The following is a 22,881-nucleotide window of genomic DNA, read 5'->3' as shown; positions in this document are numbered from 1 at the left end:
CCTCTTGTGCTATATGCACTGCAGCCTGCTATATACACTCCCTGCCTATACACCCGGCCTGCCTGATATCTCTGCAGATGGATTAGTCCTCAGAAGGACTGTTTGTTAAGATGGATAGGTGTCTCTAATATACACTGCTCAAAAAAATAAAGGGAACACTCACATAACATCCTAGATCTGAATGAATGAAATATTCTCATTGAATACTTTGTTCTGTACAAAGTTGAATGTGCTGACAACAAAATCACACAAAAATCATCAATGGAAATCAAACTTATTAACCAATGGAGGCCTGGATTTGGAGTCACCCCCAAAATTACAGTGGAAAAACACACTACAGGCTGATCCAACTTTGATGTAATGTCCTTAAAACAAGTCAAAATGAGGCTCAGTATTGTGTGTGGCCTCCACGTGCCTGTATGACCTCCCTACAACGCCTGGGCATGCTCCTGATGAGGTTGCGGATGGTCTCCTGTGGGATCTCCTCCCAGACCTGGACTAAAGCATCCGCCAACTCCTGGACAGTCTGTGGTGCAAAGTGACGTTGGTGGATGGAGCGAGACATGATGTCCCAGATGTGCTCAGTCGGATTCAGGTCTGGAGAACGGGCGAGCCAGTCCATAGCTTCGATGCCTTCAACTTGCAGGAACTGCTGACACACTCCAGCCACATGAGGTCTGGCATTGTCCTGCATTAGGAGGAACCCAGGGCCAACCGCACCAGCATATGGTCTCACTAGGGGTCTGAGGATCTCATCTCGGTACCTAATGGCAGTCAGGCTACCTCTGGCGAGCACATGGAGGGCTGTGCGGCCCTCCAAAGAAATGCCACTCCACACCATTACTGACCCACTGCCAAACCGGTCATGCTGAAGGATGTTGCAGGCAGCAGATCGCTCTCCACGGCATCTCCAGACTCTGTCACGTCAGTCACGTGCTCAGTGTGAACCTGCTTTCATCTGTGAAGAGCACAGGGCACCAGTGGCGACTTTTCCAATCCTGGTGTTCTGTGGCAAATGCCAAGCGTCCTGCACGGTGTTGGGCTGTGAGCACAACCCCCATCTGTGGACGTCGGGCCCTCATACCACCCTCATGGAGTCTGTTTCTAACCGTTTGTGCAGACACATGCACATTTGTGGCCTGCTGGAGGTCATTTTGCAGGGCTCTGGCAGTGCTCCTCCTGTTCCTCCTTGTACAAAGGCGGAGGTAGCGGTCCTGCTGCTGGGTTGGCCCCCTCCACGTCTCCTGGTGTACTGGCCTGTCTCTTGGTAGCGCCTCCAGCCTCTGGACACTACGCTGACAGACACAGCAAACCTTCTTGCCACAGCTCGCATTGATGTGCCATCCTGGATGAGCTGCACTACCTGAGCAACTTCTGTGGGTTGTAGAGTCCGTCTCATGCTACCATGAGTGTGAAAGCACAACCAACATTCAAAAGTGACCAAAACATCAGCCAGAAAGCATTGGTACTGAGATGTGGTCTGTGGTCCCCACCTGCAGAAACACTCCTTTATTGAGGGTGTCTTGATAATTGCCAATAATTTCCATCTATTGTCTATTCCATTTGCACAACAGCATGTGAAATTGATTGTCAATCAGTGTTGCTTCCTAAGTGGACAGTTTGATTTCACTGAAGTTTGATTTACTTGGAGTTATATTCTGTTGTTTAAGTGTTCCCTTTATTTTTTTAAGCAGTGTAGTTTGGTACACCTACATTAACTAGAAACAAGGAAATCTCTCCCTAGCTCAGCAGCACCTCTCCCTACACTGTCTGATTCTGGAGTGACTGTGATGAGCATGGCGGCGCCAGGTCTGATATAGACCTGATGATGCTGTGCGTCCAGCCAATCACTGTAATGCCACAACCAACATGGCTACGGCATTACAGTGAGTGGCAGGCAATCCCTGCATGTTCATTGGTGCTCTAAAGAGCGCCAAACATACAGGGAGGGGACCCGAGCTCCCGCCGAGCAACCCCGGAAATACTCTGTCTGCGGGCGCCGAGCATCTCGAGCAGTGAGATGCTCGGGCGAGCACCGAGCAGTAGCGAGCATGCTCGCTCATCACTAGTAATTATGTAGATGGAGAAGGGAAGTTGATTTGAGATTTTATTTTTTATAAAAAAAAAATTATATATATATACAGTACAGACCAAAAGTTTAGAAACACCTTCTCATTTAAAGATTTTTCTGTATTTTCATGACTTTGAAAATTGTACATTCACGCTGAAGGCATCAAAACTATGAATTACCACATGTGGAATTATATACTTAACAAAAAAGTGTGAAACAACTGAAAATATGTCTTATATTCTAGGTTCTTCAAAGTAGCCACCTTTTGCTTTGATGACTGCTTTGCACACTCTTGGCATTCTCTTGATGAGCTTCAAGAGGTAGTCACCAGAAATGGTTTTCACTTCACAGGTGTGCCCTGTCAGGTTTAATAAGTGGGATTTCTTGCCTTATAAATGGGGTTGGGACCATCAGTTGTGTTGTGCAGAAGTCAGGTGGATACCCAGCTGATAGTCCTACTGAATAGACTGTTAGAATTTGTATTATGGCAAGAAAAAAGCAGCTAAGTAAAGAAAAACGAGTGGCCATCATTACTTTAAGAAATGAAGGTCAGTCAGTGCGAAAAGTTGGGAAAACTTTGAAAGTGTCCCCAAGTGCAGTTGCAAAAACAATCAAACGCTACAAAGAAACTGGCTCACATGAGGACTGCCCCAGGAATGGAAGACCAAGAGTCACCTCTGCTTCTGAAGATAAGTTTATCCGAGTCACCAGCCTCAGAAATCGCAGGTTAACAGCAGCTCAGATTAGAGACCAGGTCAATGCCACACAGAGTTCTAGCAGCAGACACATCTCTTCAACAACTGTTAAGAGCAGACTTTGTGCAGCAGGCCTTCATGGTAAAATAGCTGCTAGAAAACCACTGCTAAGGACAGGCAACAAGCAGAAGAGACTTGTTTGGGCTAAAGAACACAAGGAATGGGCATTAGACCAGTGGAAATCTGTGCTTTGGTCTGATGAGTCCAAATTTGAGATCTTTGGTTCCAACCACCGTGTCTTTGTGCGACGCAGAAAAGGTGAACGGATGGACTCTACATGCCTGGTTCCCAACGTGAAGCATGGAGGAGGAGGTGTGATGGTGTGGGGGTGCTTTCCTGGTGACACTTTTGGGGATTTATTAAAAATTGAAGGCATACTGAACCAGCATGGCTACCACAGCATCTTGCAGCGGCATGCTATTCCATCCGGTTTGCGTTTAGTTGGACCATCATTTATTTTTCAACAGGACAATGACCCCAAACACACCTCCAGGCTGTGTAAGGGCTATTTGACCAAGAAGGAGAGTGATGGGGTGCTCCGCCAGATGACCTGGCCTCCACAGCCACCAGACCTGAACCCAATCGAGATGATTTGGGGTGAGCTGGACCGCAGAGTGAAGGCAAAAGGGCCAACAAGTGCTAAGCATCTCTGGGAACTCCTTCAAGATTGTTGGAAGACCATTTCCGGTGACTACCTCTTAAAGCTCATCAAGAGTATGCCAAGAGTGTGCAAAGCAGTCATCAAAGCAAAAGTTGGCTACTTTGAAGAACCTAGAATATAAGACATATTTTCAGTTGTTTCACACTTTTTTGTTAAGTATATAATTCCACATGTGTTAATTCATAGTTTTGATGCCTTCAGGGTGAATGTACAATTTTTATAGTCATGAAAATGCAGAAAAATCTTTAAATGAGAAGGTGTGTCCAAACTTTTGGTCTGTACTGTATATATATATATATATATATATATATATATATATATTTATAATTTTTTATTAAATTAGTCTTCTTAGTGGACTTGAACTTGAGATCTTTTGTTTGCCTGTGACATGCACTGCACTACTATAGTATTGCAGTGTATTGTAAAAAAGATGATCCCATAGGAATCCCGGCCGCAGGCTGGTCTTTATAAGAGATCTCACATCCAAGCATGGTGGGGCCTTCAGAATTCTCCCGGCTGCTATGGCAACTGATCGGCGCTCTGTGAAATGACAGCCACCATCTTTAAGGCTTTAAATGCCATCTTCACACTTGTCATTGGCATTCAAAGGGTTAAACTAGCGCGTTTTGAGCCAACTTCAGTTACTGTCGGGTGTCGGCTGTATAATACAGCCGATACTCGCGTTGAGTTTGCTCCATACAGCCGTACATGTATGGCTGTCATCGCTAAGGGATAGTTGGGAGTCTTGTTGGAGATTCTCCATTTTGGCCCATTAGCTTCAACTTAGGCCACTGTTCCTATAAAAGATGAAGAGTTGGTAAAAATGTCCGTCAGCCATTCGGAGACGTTAGGGCAGCTTTATAGTTTGAGGATCAGATATGGCCGCTTATAGTCATTTACAGTGAGCGCTCATGTACGATTTTACCATGAGGCGACTCAAAATCAATAAGTGCGGGATATAATGACAAAAAAACAATCAAAAGCGACCAGCTAGAATAAATGAAGATGATAAAGATGTTTCTTCGAGATCTTAGCAACAGGCCTAGTGCTGCGCTATGGAGGAGAGGCCGCCGCCTGAGGCGATTGGTTGCTAGGCGATGTGTGATAGCCGGTGGTAGAAGGCCAGCCTGTTGTCAGGGTAACTGACCACTCAATACGGTGCTCCGGTGAAAGGATGAAGAAGACGGGAGCAAAGGTTCCTGTGTAAAACATCCCTCTCACATATTGGCATTGAAATAAAACAATAAAACACTCTGGCAGATGGGGAGGATGCGCAAGGCCGACCTTATTAATAGCAGCCAACAAGCACCAGAGTTTAGGCCGTAAATTTACAGCAAAAGCAATTTCTGCTCGTCCATCGGACACTTTTATGACTGACCATAAAACGTTCACCCATTACACGTCCATCGACTGTCTGTAGTTATTGGAAGTGACCCGATTGTGTCTCCATTCACTCATATTGGTCAGTGTCACGCCCCGAGCTACACTGGACCTCACCTCGCGGATGTGGGTTGTTACTAGAAATTGATGGGCCCCCAATCAAACGTGTCATGCCCCGAACTACACTGGACCTCACATCGCGGATGTGGGGTGTTACTAGAAATCAATGGCCCCCAATCAAACGTGTCACGCCCCAAGCTACACTGGACCTCACCTCGCGGATTTGGAGTGTTACTAAAAATCGATGGGCCCCCAATCAAATGTGTCACGCCCCAAGCTACACTGGACCTCACCTCGCGGATGTGGGGTGTTACTAGAAATTGATGGGCCCCCAATCAAACGTGTCATGCCCCGAACTACACTGGACCTCACATCGCGGATGTGGGGTGTTACTAGAAATCAATGGCCCCCAATCAAACGTGTCACGCCCCAAGCTACACTGGACCTCACCTCGCGGATTTGGGGTGTTACTAAAAATCGATGGGCCCCCAATCAAATGCGTCACGCCCCAAGCTACACTGGACCTCACCTCGCGGATGTGGGGTGTTACTAGAAATTGATGGGCCCCCAATCAAACGTGTCATGCCCCGAACTACACTGGACCTCACATCGCGGATGTGGGGTGTTACTAGAAATCAATGGCCCCCAATCAAACGTGTCACGCCCCAAGCTACACTGGACCTCACCTCGCGGATTTGGGGTGTTACTAAAAATCGATGTGCCCCCAATCAAATGCGTCACGCCCCAAGCTACACTGGACCTCACCTCGCGGATGTGGGGTGTTACTAGAAATTGATGGGCCCCCAATCAAACGTGTCATGCCCCGAACTACACTGGACCTCACATCGCGGATGTGGGGTGTTACTAGAAATCAATGGCCCCCAATCAAACGTGTCATGCCCCAAGCTACACTGGACCTCACCTCGTGAATGTGGGGTGTTACTAGACATCGATGGGCCCCCAATCAAACGTGTCAAAACCCAAGCTACACTGGACCTCACCTCGCGGATTTGGGATGTTACTAGAAATCGATGGGCCCCCAATCAAACGTTTTAACGGGCTTCACCAGTCATATATGGGAGTTAAAGGGATTGTCCATACAGACATAAATACAGAGGGCAGGTGATAACTTGTTGATTGTTGGGGATCCGTCCGCCAGAACTCGCACCGATCAGCAGAACGGGGAACTTTTATCCCTATTACAAAATTGTGCGGCAAGTCAGACAGCCAACCGCTGCATCATTCATTCTCAAAGGGGCTGCCAAAAACAGCAGAGCGCAGCACTCTGCAGCCCATAGAGAATGAATGGGGCAATGGTTGAGCATATGCAATGCCAATCCCTGTTCTTCCAATTGGCGCAGGTCCCAGCGGTCAGACCCCTGCCAATCAATGAGTTATTACATATACTGTGGATAGGTCATTACTTGTTTTAGCCGGATAATCACTTTAGGGCACATTTGCCAAGTGCAGAAAAAAAAAGTAAAGTACAACCTCTAGTCTATGGCTGGTGCCTGCACGTGCTGGGGCCCATCCCGCCTAGGTTAGCACTGGCGTTAGCAGTCGTACATGGACGGCCAATGTGTGCACTACACATATGGAGCTGGCTCAGGAGCTCTATACAGTGCGGGTGCTGCCTGTGTTATACAGCCGGCACCAGAGTCTATGTGCTGCATTCACAGCTCGGTTTCATAGATTGGTAATATTACAGTATATAGTACAGGCGATCCATGTATGTACAGCTCATAACGTAAAAAACAAATCCTCATACAACTCTATCGACCGAAAACTAAAATAAAAAGTTATGGAAATCAAGGAGGTAAAAAGTGAATAAGAGCACATTGTGACTCTGGCAACTAAGGGTCTGCGTAAACCTGGAGTCAGCCTTAAAGGAAATCTGTCACTCAGTTTTTGCTAGCTAATCTAAGAGCAGTATGACGTAAGGAGAAACCCTGATTCCCAGAGTCCTGTATCTGTCACTTACTGGGCTGCTTGCTGCAGTTTTGATGAAATCACTGTTTTACCAGCAGGAGATTATCACTACAGGACTAGTAAACCTGCTGCCATGTAGTCATAATCACGAGCTTTGTATAATTCCACCCCATCACTGATTGTGTACACTGTGCATAGGCAGAAAGCTGCCAGACAGCTGCCAATCAGTGATGTGGGCAAGGTTATACCCAGCTCAGCATTCAGAGAACTGCTAGATCTGCAGCAGAGAAAATAGTTTTTAATCAAAACTGCAGCAAGCAGTAAAGCAAGTGACACATCACTGGAATCAGGGTCTCTGTCCCTACATCATGCAGATCTCAGATGCAATACCAAAAATCTCGTAACAGATTCCCTTTAAATAATATATAGAGAAGAGAGGTGCACCATATCAAAAACCCAATGCATCCCCCATTATGGGGCTCGGTTCTGCCACCCATGACCGGAAAACATGGGGCTTGATTTCTCCCAGTACAGAAAAGAGTCCTGTATACTTTCGTACCTTCCTGTACCAATCAGACCTTGGGCTTGTCGCAGTACCTTGCAGAGCACAATGTCGCCCCAATCACTTGCATTATGATGCAAAGTGTCAACGGCGCGCAGCGATCTTTGCTCACATTACCTGCTTTGTGGCCGATGGCACCGGGTAGCCCCCACATTGACTCGCTTAGGATATATTCATGATTCTTCATAACATTTTGAGAAAAGATTAGCAAAAACTGTACTGGTCCAAGTAGAGTAGTACTAGCTGGAGGTCCAATGTGGCCCTGCATCCAGCTACCCACAACACTAGCCCACCAGGACGACAAAGGTTGGACACTATTATTTTGTTTCGAACATGCAAAGCTGGAACAAGTGCAATTCTTCCATAATGGCTTCCATGCACAATACAGGCAATGCCCCACATACTGATATATAGGACTCGCTGACACTATGGTATATACAGTAGTGACTGGTATTCTTTTATCTTCAGGGCTTAAAGTAGAAATAAGAAGAAAACTTGTTTGGTCGGTTCTGCGCTTCACTCGTTGGCCGACATTCCTTAGGTGATTGCCTTCTTCTGCCCCATATGCAAATATTACCAGTGACTTGTGTCCTGCACAGTACCACTCCCCGACCATTACAGCCGGAGGAGTCCAGGGGAATCTCCAATTGTTACACAGGAAGGAAGGGAAATGGGTGGACGGGCGATAGCTGCGCTCAGTACTACACTTAAAACCATCAAATGACTTTGGAAACATTTAACCCATATAGTCCGGTCTGTATCTGTTCAAGGTAAGACTGGCGCTTTATTATCCCACTGACAAGTCTTACTACAAGTAGCTATTTATAGGACTATTTTTAGGATTGGGGTTTAGAACGAATTGTACTAATAGTTGTTATATCGGTAACTCATGATTAGATATGGATTTCATGGTCATTATAAGAAGCTTAAAACATTTTGAACTTTTTTTGATTTCCCTTCAGAACTTTATATGTAGATAGTATTAACTTAGCGATTATCTGAAATGTTATAGGGCCCAATATACATCAGATGACTTCAAAAACATTTGGGCTGGGGCTACACTGCGACTTTGGCTGCAAGCTAAGATCTCTGTATGCTGCTGCCACTAATGCAGGTGATTGAGGTCAGATCATGACCCCCAAAGTACCATGACCACAACCAGCAAGACGCACAAAGTCAGAAAAAGTTGGATTTTTTTTTTACAGAGCGCAACGTTACCCCATTATGCTGCAAAATGGCAGCAGCATACAGAAATATTTGCTCGCATGACCTGCGTTGTGGCCAACGTCTCCGTGTAGCTCCTACCTTTACCAGGGCATAGACTCACTTAGAATATTTTCATGGTGCTTCGTAGTGTTTTTTTTGCCAAAATTTTTAGAAAATGTATCGCAAAAATAGTGATCTGACCACGTGAATTTTTTCCTTGCACAGGGCAAGGTGCCATGCAGAAATCACTGCATTATAAAAGTCACAGCAGCTTTCAATTCAAATGGTAGAAACGTGTGTAAAATGGCGGTCAGTTGTGAATACTGGATCACCATTGGGCTAGACAGTCTCATCCAGTAAGTGCATATTCTCTAAAGAGGCAGCCCATGTAGGTGCAATGTGGCCCTGAGAAACAAGGAGCCCATTCCAAAATGTATAATTTATAGTATTGGGTATATAGTCTCCACAGGCAGGGCTAGGTTAAGGATAGTGCCCCGTTGAAAACATTTTTGGTGTGGGCCTCATCCCATCTCTGAAACCCATGTGCCATTTGATCCATCACATAAAGGAGGGGCGCATTTATATATTGATAGTGGTAGTTATGGAGAAATCCAAAGAGCTGCTCCTTACACTTCATGACAGCCATATGCATACATGGCACTTCTCCACCTCTGATGGTTGGACCACCAAAATGACTATCATGGAAGGTGGAGGCTTCCTAGGTTCCCAACCAAAACTTTGGCAATATTATCTTGCAAGAAAGTAGATGATGTACATGAATTAGTGATGATGGAACCAAGGCATCTTGGTGGAAGTGGATAGGAATGTGGCTGTGTCAAGCAGCCCCTCAAAGGCGCCTAAGAAGCTTCTCAAAGGTGACTAAGGTTGTGCTGAATCCGCCAATATAGGCATATTCATTCGACAGTTTAATATGTATGGCTGCTCCTTCGATTCTTCCTGACATATGACGAGGGAGAGAAGGATCTCGCATGTCCGATTGTGGACTGTTGATCCTTTTATTTTCTAACAGATGTGCCTCCACTAGAGATGTTTGCTGATTGGCAGCTATATAAAGTGTTTAGAGGGCTTGAGATTTATCTTTTGCATTGACCTCCACCCCTGCCCTATTGCCTACATGGGAAGCAGATGTTAGCTGCTGAGTAAAGTACATTAATTTGACTTGGTCTGATATTTCTTAGAGAAAGAATAGAGTAATTGTTCTAGTGCATTAGCTGAGCCCTACACGTATGCCACCATTACAAGTCAATGACCTTCTTAGCTGAAACATTCTTAGTCTAATTGGTTGTCTATGCGTGCCTGGAATTTATTATGGAAGAAGAACTAAATTCAAATATGTTGATGTGCTTAGCTTATATTTGCCAACTTTCCCAGAAAATCTGAGAGGCTTCTGAAATAATGAAACTTCTACTGGCAGCAAATCTCTGAACCTGGCTTTACTTGTCTGAAGCCTCCCAGAAACCAGCAACTCTGTGGGGTTCCTTGGGGCATGGAGGGGCATGAAATAGACATGGAGGGGTGTAGATTCAGAAAATGGCCATGGTCAAAGCCACCACCTGCCATTGAGTTCTCTTCATAGATATTTGCTTTCAAGAGTTGGCAAGTATGGCTTAGCCTCCAGGATATCCCCATGACTCAAGGCAGTACCTAAGAGAGGGCTGACAGGGCATGAACCCCACGTGTTGGCTGCTTGGTGGGCCACTCGGCTTTGGCCAGGGTATGTAGATAAAATGTTAGGTTCCTTATCCCTACTTCCATTGTGGCTTTCTGATCTGTAAGAAGTGATCATTTGGAAATGAACACAAAATCTTTCAAAGAGAAAATCTCTTTGAGAACCTCAATGAAGGTATTTTGTGCCAAACGTAGAGGCGAATCATTTCTACACAATCTAAAAGTGGCCAAGTAGAGCTGGCCGATTAGCAGAGCTTTCCATCAGCCCGTCGTGTATAATCAAAAGACTTAGAGAATCAGACAATCGGCTAAATAACCGTGGCAGGCGCTTCATTTGGATGGCCGCCTCTGTGAATACTAAGCAGCGCCCCTCGTCCCTTAGCTTGTGTGCTATTCTGGATGCATAAAATATTAGAGGGGAACTATTAGCAGATTAAATAAGGGTGGCGGACAGTCTGCGCATGTAGGAAAGGAATAAATGTGTTGTGTAGGTTGAGATTTTCTAGCACAGCTTGTCGTGATGGGAAGATAAGGGAAAAAGAATAATCTCACAAAGATAAAATGACTAATATGTATAATCTATAGCAGTTTTATCATCTAGATTATCCAATAGTCTCCACTAATAACCTTGTATTATATAGATCCATATTACTGTGACTGTACCCCGCCATAGGCTCATATTGCGCCTCCAATGTTGTACAGAGGAAAATAGAAGTTCTTTTATTATATTCCATTTCATTCTCTGGTATGGAGCACATGGAGTACGTACAGTCTTATAATACAAAACTACACGTCTGCCATCATGAGACGCTACTATGAACCTAAGGGCTCAGGCACAGTGTCGAGTCTGTACCCCTGAGCACGGAGCTTGATCTCCTTCTTTAAAAGAGTTTTCCATTACTTTTTTTTTTTTAACATTCCCTTTGTTAGATTTTGGTAAGTTACTCGCCATTCCAATGCCCCATCGCTAGAGGAGTGGAAGTGATATTGTACCATGCAGTCAGTCACTTGGCCACTGATTGACTGCAGGGTCTGATGACCGATGGATGGGACTTCATCACTTTTCAACTTGCCAGATCACGAGGGCAGTGGCGCTGGAGTGGTGGAAACAACCATAGCAAAACACCTTGGCATGGAAGCATGGACAACTGCTTTAATACGGACCATTCTAAAAACTCCATTGGACCCCGCAAAGCTCTTACGGGAGAATTCCATTGTAAATCTGATACACAATGGAGCATGGCGCATTTCTTCTGTTCGCTCCATATAAAATTTGACAATTGTGATGCTGGGTCACTTCTCGCGGACAAGCTGAGAGTCAGGGAAGTCAAGGAGTTTGAGGTCAAAAGTCAGGAGGGTACGTCATACACAGAGGGAAGAGACAAAGGCGTAGTCAGGTAACGGTCCGAGGTCAGAATACCAGGAAGATAGCGGATCAGAGCAGAGGAAGCAGGCAAAACGGATGGTCAGAACGAGGTTCAAGGTCAGGCAGCAAAAAGATTCACAAGCAGAACACAAGGCACAAAGAGACAAACCACACAGAGGTGAATATATGTCTGGCAGAGATCTGGGACTGACAGCCCAGCTAAGTAGCCGGGCAATCACCTGGGACAGGGAACACGTGAAGGCAGCCCAGAACCTCCCAGTCTCAGATTGGCCAGTCGAGTTGTCAATCAAAGTACTGACAGCTTCAGCACGCCCCTGCACCAGATTGGAACGAATGAGCTGTTTGTAACTGCTTCCCAGACACAGTGAGGGGTACAACCGTGACACCTTTGTATAAAATCTGAGACACATGGAGGTATAGTAGAGAGTTCATACACCTCGATGGAAGTGACGTGCCCCCTGGGCCCTGGGGGTACTCAGCAGCCGGGCCTATGGATGCTGGTGGGGGATATCACGGTGGCTGGCCCGGTCCGTGACCCAGGGCGGTCAATAAAAAGGGGGGATTATTTGCAGGGGAATTATGTACAAAGTTCCTGACGCCACCTCTGGAGTGCGGCCAAAGGGAGCCGCCGCTGCGGAGCAGTTCTCTGAAGCTGGTGTTTCTGCAGCAGGAATGGTGTGGCTCTCCACAGGAAGAGCTAGCTCCAGGGCAGTGTAGAAGTTGTTGGTTGCGCTAGGCGTTTCAGCAGGAAACACATTGCATCTTGATCTTCCAGCCAGCCTGGAGTAGTGTAGTGTTTGATGCAGGTGTTGGGGTTCCAGGCAGCACTCACCTCAGGGTGAGGTGCAGTACCTCTGTGGCGACTGAACCCTGAGGGGCGCCACACTCCCCCCTGGTAAAACACAGCACGTCCGCGGGCTGGAACTGAGCAAAACACGGTATATTAGACATGCAGTTTTTAGAATGCATTCTCATATAAGATTGTAACAAAAACATTTCTTCCCTTTATGGGAGGCACTTCTCTTTAAACGTTACAGGTCATCATTACACTATAAAACACTTTTAATAACATTCTGTAACAGGTTACAGCACATTCTGTAACCGGGTGTCCATTCTCCTTTTCAAACAGGTGCAAAAGTAGCAGCATGAGGGACCTGTCCGCAAACCCTCAACATAGGCCCTGGGAGTGGCTGCAGGGCTTAAGTGATCCTGGTGCTGGACCACGTCTTCCGCCACACCAAATGGGTTTTTGTTCTGAGGTCACTTGATTGCACTAATAAAACCAATAGGGAGCACTTTAAGAAGTGCAGAACTATGTACAAAATCAGTTTTTGGCTGTTCACAGTCCTCAGCCTGAAGCCTGAAGTCTGTATACCCTGACGGGTAATTATGCACACATAACACAACTTTAACTTTCTGTACCCTTACGGGTGACTATATACAGTTTAGTCCCACCTACTGTACTAGTAGTGGGGTCCCCGTCTGGGGTACTTTTGGTTTTTGCTGGACCCAGCCGGGTCATCAGCCATGTCTTGCGGGGGCGTGTCCTCAATCACGCGGTACACCTGGAGGGCATACCACCCGCGTTCCTCGTGGTATCGTGTGTAGGTGACACGGTCACCGGGGTACAAATTCCGGTCGGGATGGCCCTGCTCCAGATATGGCTCAACATCCCGCCGGTTTACAAAGTGGGGATCGCGGATGAAGCCCCACCCTGCCTTCAAATCAAATTTCACGACCAGTCCCTCTTCACAGGGACTAGGATGGGCAGATTCCGCCTGCCAGGCTTGGGCCTTTGCGGCCTTGTTCCGGGCCTCTATCTGCTCACAACGCGCCCGCCGAGTGCGCCGCTCTTTCTCCAGCTGTTGGAGCTCCTGCCTGCAGAACTCCTTCCTCTGCAGGGCTTCGGCTTGGGTCTCCTGCGGGTCCCCCCCCGGTTGTCCCAACTAAATTCGGCAGGCATCCGGGGGCGCTGGTGTCGGGAGTAGCGGGTACGGCTGCTGGTCCTTAAACCGGGTGGACCAATCAAGAGACGGCGCGCTGTACACCCACTTGGGTGCCGGAGGTGGCGGTTCCGGGAGGGAGCCGAGCAATGGGCCCGTGAAGATAGCGCCCGGGAATGGAGGCTCCGGGAGGGAGCCGAGCAGGTGGTCCTCAGGATCAGCGCCCAGGAGTTGAGGTTCCGGGCTGAGCAGCTGCTCCAGGGAGTACATGGCGGGGTACGGGAAGTGCTGGTGTAGGAGGCCCATGAGCAGGTCGGCGCTTGCAGCACCCGGGACAGGGGATCTCTTCCTATCTGCTCCTGTGCTGCACACGGCCTCCTGGTGTTCGTCGGGCTCCGCTGGGGCTGGGGTGCCGCTCTCCGCCTTGCTGCTAATTTCTTCAGCAGCTCACCTCTCCACCTGGTGACCGCTGCTTGCTGGGCCCGTTCCACCTGCTGGCTCAGCTCCAGGATCTTACTTTGGAGGAATTTTGCGTCCTCCAGGGACAGTTTACTTGATTCCCCCTCCAGGGTGAGGGGGGTCGCTTGTTGCCGCAGGCCAGAGGCGGAGGCTGGATCCCTGCTTCCGTCCATGCTGGCTGCCGGGTGCGGTCTGTCTAGACTTGCTAAGGCCACACCCTGTCTCCATTCCTTCTCTCTTCCTCCCCTCCCCTTTCGGGGGCGGTCCCATGGCAGTCTGCTGTCGGTCAATCCCTGTGACGTCCTCCCTGCCTTGACGGACACATCTATGCGGACAGTCACTGTTGCAAGGGGCAGGGGGTGCTTTTGGCACCATTCTGGGACTCGGCCCACGATGGGAGGTTCCATATTGTTATTTTTGATCACGCACAAAATCGCGCCCGTTCTTCTGGGGCGGGCGCCACATTCAGCAACATAACACAGTTCTTTAAGGCGCACAGTATCCGGTGGCAATGGGCACGGAATCCTGTTCGTTGCAACGTCCACGAAATCCTGTTCGTGACGCCAAGTTTGACGCGCCCCCTGGGCCGTGGGGGTACTCGGCAGCCGGGCCTATGGATGCTGGTGGGGGATATCACGGTGGCTGGCCCGGTCCGTGACCCAGGGCGGTCAATAAAAAGGGGGGATTATTTACAGGGGAATTATGTACAAAGTTCGTGACGCCACCTGTGCAGTGCGGCCAAAAGGAGCCGCCGCTGCGGAGCAGTCCTCTGAAGCTGGTGTTACTGCAGCAGGGATGGTGTGGCTCTCCACAGGAAGAGCTAGCTCCAGGGCAGTGTAGAAGTTGTTGGTTGTGCTGGGCGTTGTAGTGCAGGGGGAAAGATGGCGCAGCTGAAATAATGGACAGAGGCAGTGCAGTGCAGTCATCCGAGTCTTTACTCACAGTTCTCATGTACGTTCCACTGATACACTGCGCGGGTGCCAGCCTCCCACGTCGCACTGCATTCACCATACCGGGGGTTCAGCTCTTCCTCAGGTAGGTTAGAAGCACCTGACGGAACCCCGCTTTCTTGTGTTCCTCTCTAGACCGTCTTCACGCTGTGTCTTCTCCCTCCTGCCCTGCGCTTCCCCACTCACAGTCCCGCTCGGGTGCTCTGAAGTCCCTCTGGGCAACTTGGAGTTCCCGGACCTGCTTGACCCTCACGGTGACTAGGATGAGGCTTTGGCAACTGCACTATATAAACCAGAAGCCTCTGGTTTTTCCAGCCGAGATGTGGAGTAACACGACTGGTCCAGGGGCCGGTCCCCTCCTTGCGGCCTGATCCCTCTGTCTTCTGACAGATTCGGGGCGTACGGGTGCAGTCCTGCACTCGCCGTACCCCCTGGGATCCCTTCAATAGAACGGAGCCTTCCTCCTCTGCTCCCTTCCTGGGCCTCTAGCACTAGGCCCCACTTGTGGAGCAGAGCTCCTAAAGAGACTCTGCCCCCAGACAGTCTTCACTCTCTCCTCTCACTGACTCACCTGCTCAACTGCCACCCTAAGATGGCTTCCCTTTTTATACCTCTTTCAATGGTGCTCCCCTAAACTGCTTCCTCCACCCACACCCACTACTGGTTCCCCCTACCTTTGGTTCCCGCCACTCCAGCCAGGGACAGGGCTCAGCAGGAAACATATTGCATCTTGCCCTTCCAGCCGGCCTGGAGCAGTGTAGTGTTGAATGCGGGTGTTGGGGTTCCGGGTGTTGGGGTTCCGGGTAGCACTCCCTCCCTACCTGAGAGAAGGAGATACCACACCTCTGGGTGAGGTGCAGTACCTCTGTGGCGACTGAACCCTCAGGGGCGCCACAGAAGCCCAATTATGACCCTGTATAAATGGAGATATAATACAGCCATGTGCACAAGCCAAAGTAGGACCCTCATTCTAGCACAGAGGGCCTCTACTGTTCCTCTGTAGCCCTCCAGATCCGGATGTTTTTTTTTCCTGTTGAAATCATGCTATACTCCATTGGATGGCATATGCATGGAGGTGTTCTCTCCTATAGGTATTGCTTCCAAGGTACTATATCTCCACATTAATGGCAGTCGTCAGTCTGTACAGAAGCACAAGGAGACCATGCTGCTGTGTAATAAGAAGTGGCACAAACTCTATGCACTGCCATATAGACTTTTTGCACACTGCTCAGCCATATGCATGAAGCCTGGGTCTGTAGATGTCCTGCATAACTGCAATAGAAAGGCAACACTTAAAGGGTTTATTCCTATCTTCATAGATGGGTGTTGTTGGATTGTGCTTGTAAATACAAGCAATTTTGCAATTTACTGCTTATTAAAACTTTCCGCCGTTTTTAAGATATTAACATTTTTCTTTTGTTTACAGCTTATTACTTAGGAGACCGAACACCGCCGCTTGTTGTCGGTTTTGTAAGCGCTGCGCTGAAGCTGACCAGGATTAAGAGGTAACAGCGCTCTCCAGCTTCAAAACAGTGCTTACAAGAGCCAAAGAAAAGTGCTATTAAGCACTGGCTACATTTTACTGACTAGCAGCGGTGGTCGGTCTCAAGGGAACGAGCAGTAAACAAAAGAAAACTGTTAATATCTCAAGAACGGATGAAAATTTTAATAAGCCGTAAATTGCTAAGTTGCTGGTACTTACAAATAATTTTTAAATTTTCAGCCGTATGTGAAAAATGAGCACTTTTCTTTTATTTACAGCTCATTTCCTTGGAGATCGACCACCGCTGCTAGACAGCAGAACATGTGCAGTGCTCTCGTTAGCTCTGTTCTTTTGACCATGTATGCACTTTTGAAACTGGAGCACATTGTTACCTCCTAATCCCAGCAAGCTTCATAGCAAAGCTTACAAGTCAGACAGCAGCAGTGGTCGGTGTGACACCCCAGGGGTCTGGTTGTCACAGTGATAGAGATATTACGTCTGAGAGCAGGTGGGAGGTCCTTTGGTCAGGGATCCTGTGCATGCCACACCTCCTGCCCAGTCTTGGGAGGGGAAGGACTTCCCCTATATAAACCTGGGGCTGAGGCAGAGTAGAGAGTTCTGAGAGGAGAAGACAGGGAGCAGAGCTGCTCTTTGGGCTCTGCTCCACAGGCAGGCCCTGTCCAGGGGCCTGAGCCTGGAGTCCAGGAAGAGTAGAGACAAAAGCAGCATAGGAAGCAGCAGAGTCACAAGGAGTCAGGGGCTGGCAGCTAAAGAGCTCGCCCTGACTAAGAAGATTCTTTACCGGACCCGGAGTCCGAGGCTGTGGGGACTAACTTCTACCCAGCAGCAGAATCCGTCAGGCAGGGGATTTCAGGTCCCCTGGCCCAGAAGCCCGAAGGCCCGGTCACACGCGTGGGACCAGCACCGCCATCGTGGAGCGGAAGCCATTAGAAGGCCCCGAGTCACCGGCCATACGGGTGAGCACCACACGGTACACTCAGGGACGTGGGCTACTTACATCAGCTTCTAGCAAGGTAGCCAGAAGAGTACAGTCAGCTTGGGAGGCCTACAACTACGCCTGGCCAGGGGAGATCCCATCTGCTCAAGGACTGACCAGGCCCCGTTCGCTAGCAAGTACTCCGGGAGGGTCTATCGTTGTTACCAGTAAAGACCCTGAACGCTACCATACCGTCTCTGAGTGGTTCCTGCTACCCCCATCATCCACGTCGGCTGCCCTGAGGCCATACCCCTCCCGTTGGGGGTTATACTATCACGCTGCACCATCCTTCCACCGGCCTCAGCGGTCTGCCCTGCAGCAGCAGCCCCCTGGCTGCATTCAACGGGTGGCGTAGTCATCAACCATTTTCTACCGCTAACAGACTGCCGTTCAGTTTGACTCCCTGGGCACGGACCGGGTCACCGCCACGAGACTACAACCCTAAACAGATCCGGCTCCGGGTAAGCTCCCGCGTGCGCAACGCAGCGCGACACAGGCCCAGGGGCGCGTCTACTTTGGCGTAGTCGGCAGGATCACGTGCCCGCAACCACCGGGTACTGCGTGCCTGAAAAGCAAAGACTGTTCAAACTTACCAGTGGTGAAGATTCCCGCCATCGGTGAAGATTCCCGCCATCCGGCGCCATCTTCAGCCTTCTTCCCGCCATCGGTGAAGTTTCCCGCCATCCGGCGCCATCTTCAGCCTTCTTCCCGCCATCCGTGGAGTTTTCCCGCCATTGGACGCCATCTTGAGGACGCTGCGCGGGAAGAAGAGGAGCGTGGACTCCGAAAGCGCGCGAGAACGGAAGCCCCGCCTCACGTCCGGACGTTGCGTAAGGTCCTGGAAGGAGCCCAGCAGACGCCGACGTCACAGGAGCGCGACGCCAGGTCCTCTACCCCGACGATTGACTGCGGAGCCGCGGCCTACGGAAGAGGATCTCCGGAAGGTAGGCCACGGTCCACTAGGGGGGAGGAGGACACCAGGAACGGACAGCAAGATGGCGGACCGGCAGCAGACTAAGCTGCCCAGCATCGGCAGTGCCCCAGTCGTCGCCGGCCCCGACCAGCGCCGGGAGAAGACGCGTGACGCAGGAGCGGTCGCGGGAGCAGGTAAGAGGAGTCTCCCTGTCCCGGACGCTGCCAGCGTCAGCCTGCTCCCGGGCCCCCTGGTGGAGCCGCCGATTCCGGGCGCTGCAGACACCGACCTGCTCCAGCCCCCGCAACAAGCCCTGCGGCCAAGCCCTCCAGCCCTGGGCACTACCACCACCAGCCCGCGCCCAGGCCCAAAGTTGCACCCTCTGACCCCGGGCGTCATCAATGGCGACCGTCTCCACGCCTGGTCGCAAGGCCTGAACTCCCCAGGTGCAAAAGGACTGTACGCCCTCCACGTTAACCAAGGAGGAGCTGCAGTACTACCAATACGAGGAAATCCAAGAGGACCCGGACGGGTCTGAAGCCTACACACAAGAAGGAGCAGGAGGATGCCGTTACTGAAGTACGGTAAAGTGGAACTGTACATAGTTACCCATAGGGGTACTTGTGTTGCTAATTAAAATATGGTCCCCGTTGGGACAAGTGTGAACTGTTCCCGTGTGTCCCCTATCCTTAACCAGGCTGAGGACTGTGAGCAGCCATCCCATCTCCCCACAGGCTGAGGACTGTGAGCAGCCAATCCTTATCCCCACTGGCCGAGGACTGAGAGCGGCCATATCTTGTAAATATTATGTGTTTCCAGTTATTTATAGGAGTCCTTGGTGGATTTACCGGGAATCCTTTGTACAGTTAGTGGAGCGTAACCCAGGATGGACTAAAAGACTGTTAAGGACTCGGGGTAGGACAGACCCCTACCTGGTTACGTCTCCCTGTTTTGGTGAAATGGACACCTTGCTCTTCAAAGACTGCACCCGGTTGCGGACATCCGTGACCATCTTATTGTGTTTCCTTATTGTATTTTATTGTTCTTTGATATACCTTGTTATATTTTTCTAAAAAGTGTTTAGTCCCGGAGTACTAAATTTCACTAGGGGGGAGTGTGACACCCCAGGGGTCTGGTTGTCACAGTGATAGAGATATTACGTCTGAGAGCAGGTGGGAGGTCCTTTGGTCAGGGATCCTGTGCATGCCACACCTCCTGCCCAGTCTTGGGAGGGGAAGGACTTCCCCTATATAAACCTGGGGCTGAGGCAGAGTAGAGAGTTCTGAGAGGAGAAGACAGGGAGCAGAGCTGCTCTTTGGGCTCTGCTCCACAGGCAGGCCCTGTCCAGGGGCCTGAGCCTGGAGTCCAGGAAGAGTAGAGACAAAAGCAGCATAGGAAGCAGCAGAGTCACAAGGAGTCAGGGGCTGGCAGCTAAAGAGCTCGCCCTGACTAAGAAGATTCTTTACCGGACCCGGAGTCCGAGGCTGTGGGGACTAACTTCTACCCAGCAGCAGAATCCGTCAGGCAGGGGATTTCAGGTCCCCTGGCCCAGAAGCCCGAAGGCCCGGTCACACGCGTGGGACCAGCACCGCCATCGTGGAGCGGAAGCCATTAGAAGGCCCCGAGTCACCGGCCATACGGGTGAGCACCACACGGTACACTCAGGGACGTGGGCTACTTACATCAGCTTCTAGCAAGGTAGCCAGAAGAGTACAGTCAGCTTGGGAGGCCTACAACTACGCCTGGCCAGGGGAGATCCCATCTGCTCAAGGACTGACCAGGCCCCGTTCGCTAGCAAGTACTCCGGGAGGGTCTATCGTTGTTACCAGTAAAGACCCTGAACGCTACCATACCGTCTCTGAGTGGTTCCTGCTACCCCCATCATCCACGTCGGCTGCCCTGAGGCCATACCCCTCCCGTTGGGGGTTATACTATCACGCTGCACCATCCTTCCACCGGCCTCAGCGGTCTGCCCTGCAGCAGCAGCCCCCTGGCTGCATTCAACGGGTGGCGTAGTCATCAACCATTTTCTACCGCTAACAGACTGCCGTTCAGTTTGACTCCCTGGGCACGGACCGGGTCACCGCCACGAGACTACAACCCTAAACAGATCCGGCTCCGGGTAAGCTCCCGCGTGCGCAACGCAGCGCGACACAGGCCCAGGGGCGCGTCAGTCGGTCTCCTAGGTAACAAGTTGTAAACAAGAGAAAAGTGTTAATGTGTCACTCAGGGGAATATAGGTGACTCGGTACCCGGGCCTTTTACCTTGTTTAGGAGGTCACGGCAGTCGGCTCCCGGGCCCGTACTCTGGGTCTCTCTTTAAAAAGGGGTTTTAGTATACAGTTTGTCTCGTGACGCCACCTGTGGTTTCCGGTAATGGTTACCGGCGCTGCTGCAGACCTCCGGGGGTGATGGGATGGCAGCTGGGATGTTCCTGCTCCCCACAGGCGGAGCGGGCCCCTGGGGCAGTGTAGGTGCAGATGGTGGTGATGCTGGGGCTTGTAGTGCAGGACAGATGGCGCAGCAGGAGTAACTGACAGAGACAGGGGATTCACTTCAGTACCTTTACTGGTGCAGATGTCAGGTACAGACCAGGGTACTCGGTAGGAAAGGTGCACTTCAGGACTTCTCCCCAGTGAGCGGGTATAAGGCCTCCTGGTACGTGTTTCCCTCTCTCTAAGCTCCTGGCCACCCTGCAACTGGGCCTAGCTTCTGTGTCGTGCTGTTCCTTCACCTGTCGCTTGGTAGTAGGACCTTTTTCTGGCAACCACTATCCCTGGACGCCGGGGCCTTCGTGGTTCCTAGTCCTGTCAAGGGTTTAGCTTCAGGTTAACCAGAGACTTGTAGTCCTCCTGGTATGCCGGTGATACCTACTGGGTATAAAGGACCCTGTAGGCGCGGACCCGGTGTCCGGTTTGTGTCTTGGGGTGAGCCTATGATGCTCCTCTGCCCCCTCAACTCCTCTCTCCTCCTTGCCTCCGGCCACACTCGGGGCCCTCAATTCAGCAGCAGACTTGCTGCGTCTTCACTGCTCTCAGTGGCAGCACACTCTCTGAACAACTAACTCTGTCTGACTGAACTGCCTGGCTCCACCCTCCATATGTATATCTCCCTAACGGGCTCCCTCTGGTGGTATGAGGTGGAAGGGTGGAGGTGTTTGTTTGTAATGAGGGCCTCTTGTGGAAAAGTCCATCCATGCAACCTTTTGGGTCCTGTGGTACCTGTGAACAGCAGGGTGCCACATTAATATCTCAAGAAAGGCTGCAAATTTTAATAAGCAGTAAATTGCAAAACTGCTCGTTTTTGCAAGCTCTATCCGACAATGTCCCTCTGTGAAGGTGACAAGAACCCCTTTAAGAAATCAAAACTACTTTATTGACCTCATGACCACGTTGTCAGTCAATTCGAAGTTGCATAAGAATCCTTTGCTTTGAATAACTAAAAATTGCGTTGGCGATTGAAAAGTGAATGTGCCATGTATATTACACATCGACGGAAAAATGACAGCGTTCCAAACCTTCTGTTTCCGCGTACAATGGGCTTTGTAGGACCTCAGTTACCACCTAAGCGATTATTTTGTCACTTTGATACGTGATAATTACTGATCGCGCTGCACACGTTGCAGATGGTTCTGGATGCCTCTGTGCCCAGCCTTTCCGATAGAATGGATACAATGTAGCACAAAGTGTAGGCAGGCGAGTGGGTGTGAACATTTGAGCGAGCCTCGCTGCTAATCACCGACTTACTTTCTCTGTATGGTTTCCTTAAGAACTTCTTCCTACGCGGCCGCCCCTCCCTCTAGGCTCTTTGCATGTACAATCATTATAATCCAGTAATGAAAAATGTCTTTTGTACCAGTGGGAAAATAATAGCTTGTTGCACACACACATAGAAGGTGTAATTAATTAAGGTAATAAGGCATAATATTTTGTCATTTTGTACTAAACATTTGCATGAAACGAGGATGCGGAGACAATTATTTGACTCGAGAGGGGGGAACACAAACAGGCAGACGGCAGGAAAAACTGCAGAGGATTGTGTAACATCATACAAGCGGAGCTTGGAGAACCTAAAATGTTGGCCACCACCTAGTAGTAAAGGAATACTTGTAGGCACACAATGCCTTACAACTTATTCGGGACCCTTGCAAAGTGCCCCCATTAGGGCATTTGGTGCAAACGTAAGGAAGGGGTTGTCCAAATATGGATTCCACAGTTAGATAGATCAACATAATAATATGATACAACGCCCAAGATCAGGTTATAAAAGAAACATCAAATTTAGAAAAATAGTCACCCTCACCTCATTCTGCAGCATTTTCTGCATGATCCTAAAAAAGTCAGTCTTGCAGAAATCCTATAGATAACAAAGGATAAAAGGGGTTGTCCAGGCTTGGGGCTCAAGTCTACAGTCACTCTAGGACTGCAGACTTGTGA

At 49.7% G+C, this 22,881-nt stretch overlaps 1 protein-coding gene across 4 annotated transcripts in view; it reads left to right on the top strand.

The window, feature by feature from the left end:
- Nucleotides 1–22,881, top strand: part of SYT16 (synaptotagmin 16) — a 123,719-nt gene that overhangs the window by 41,120 nt on the left and 59,718 nt on the right. Inside the window, exon 1 of one of the 4 annotated variants that reach the window (XM_073638707.1) lies at nucleotides 7,999–8,188. The exons of 2 other annotated variants lie outside the window; for them this stretch is intronic. The gene's annotated coding sequence lies outside the window, so the exon portion shown is untranslated. Of the gene's footprint in view, nucleotides 1–7,998; nucleotides 8,189–22,881 lie in introns of those variants that run through there. One more of the 4 variants, XM_073638709.1, reaches the window with a different exon arrangement.

Source organism: Phyllobates terribilis, unplaced genomic scaffold (assembly GCF_046119375.1).
Source record: "Phyllobates terribilis strain yellow unplaced genomic scaffold, ASM4611937v1 Scaffold_7__3_contigs__length_470593459, whole genome shotgun sequence".
NCBI classification, from domain to species: Eukaryota; Metazoa; Chordata; class Amphibia; order Anura; family Dendrobatidae; genus Phyllobates; species Phyllobates terribilis.
This window is presented reverse-complemented; position numbering and strand designations above follow the sequence as displayed.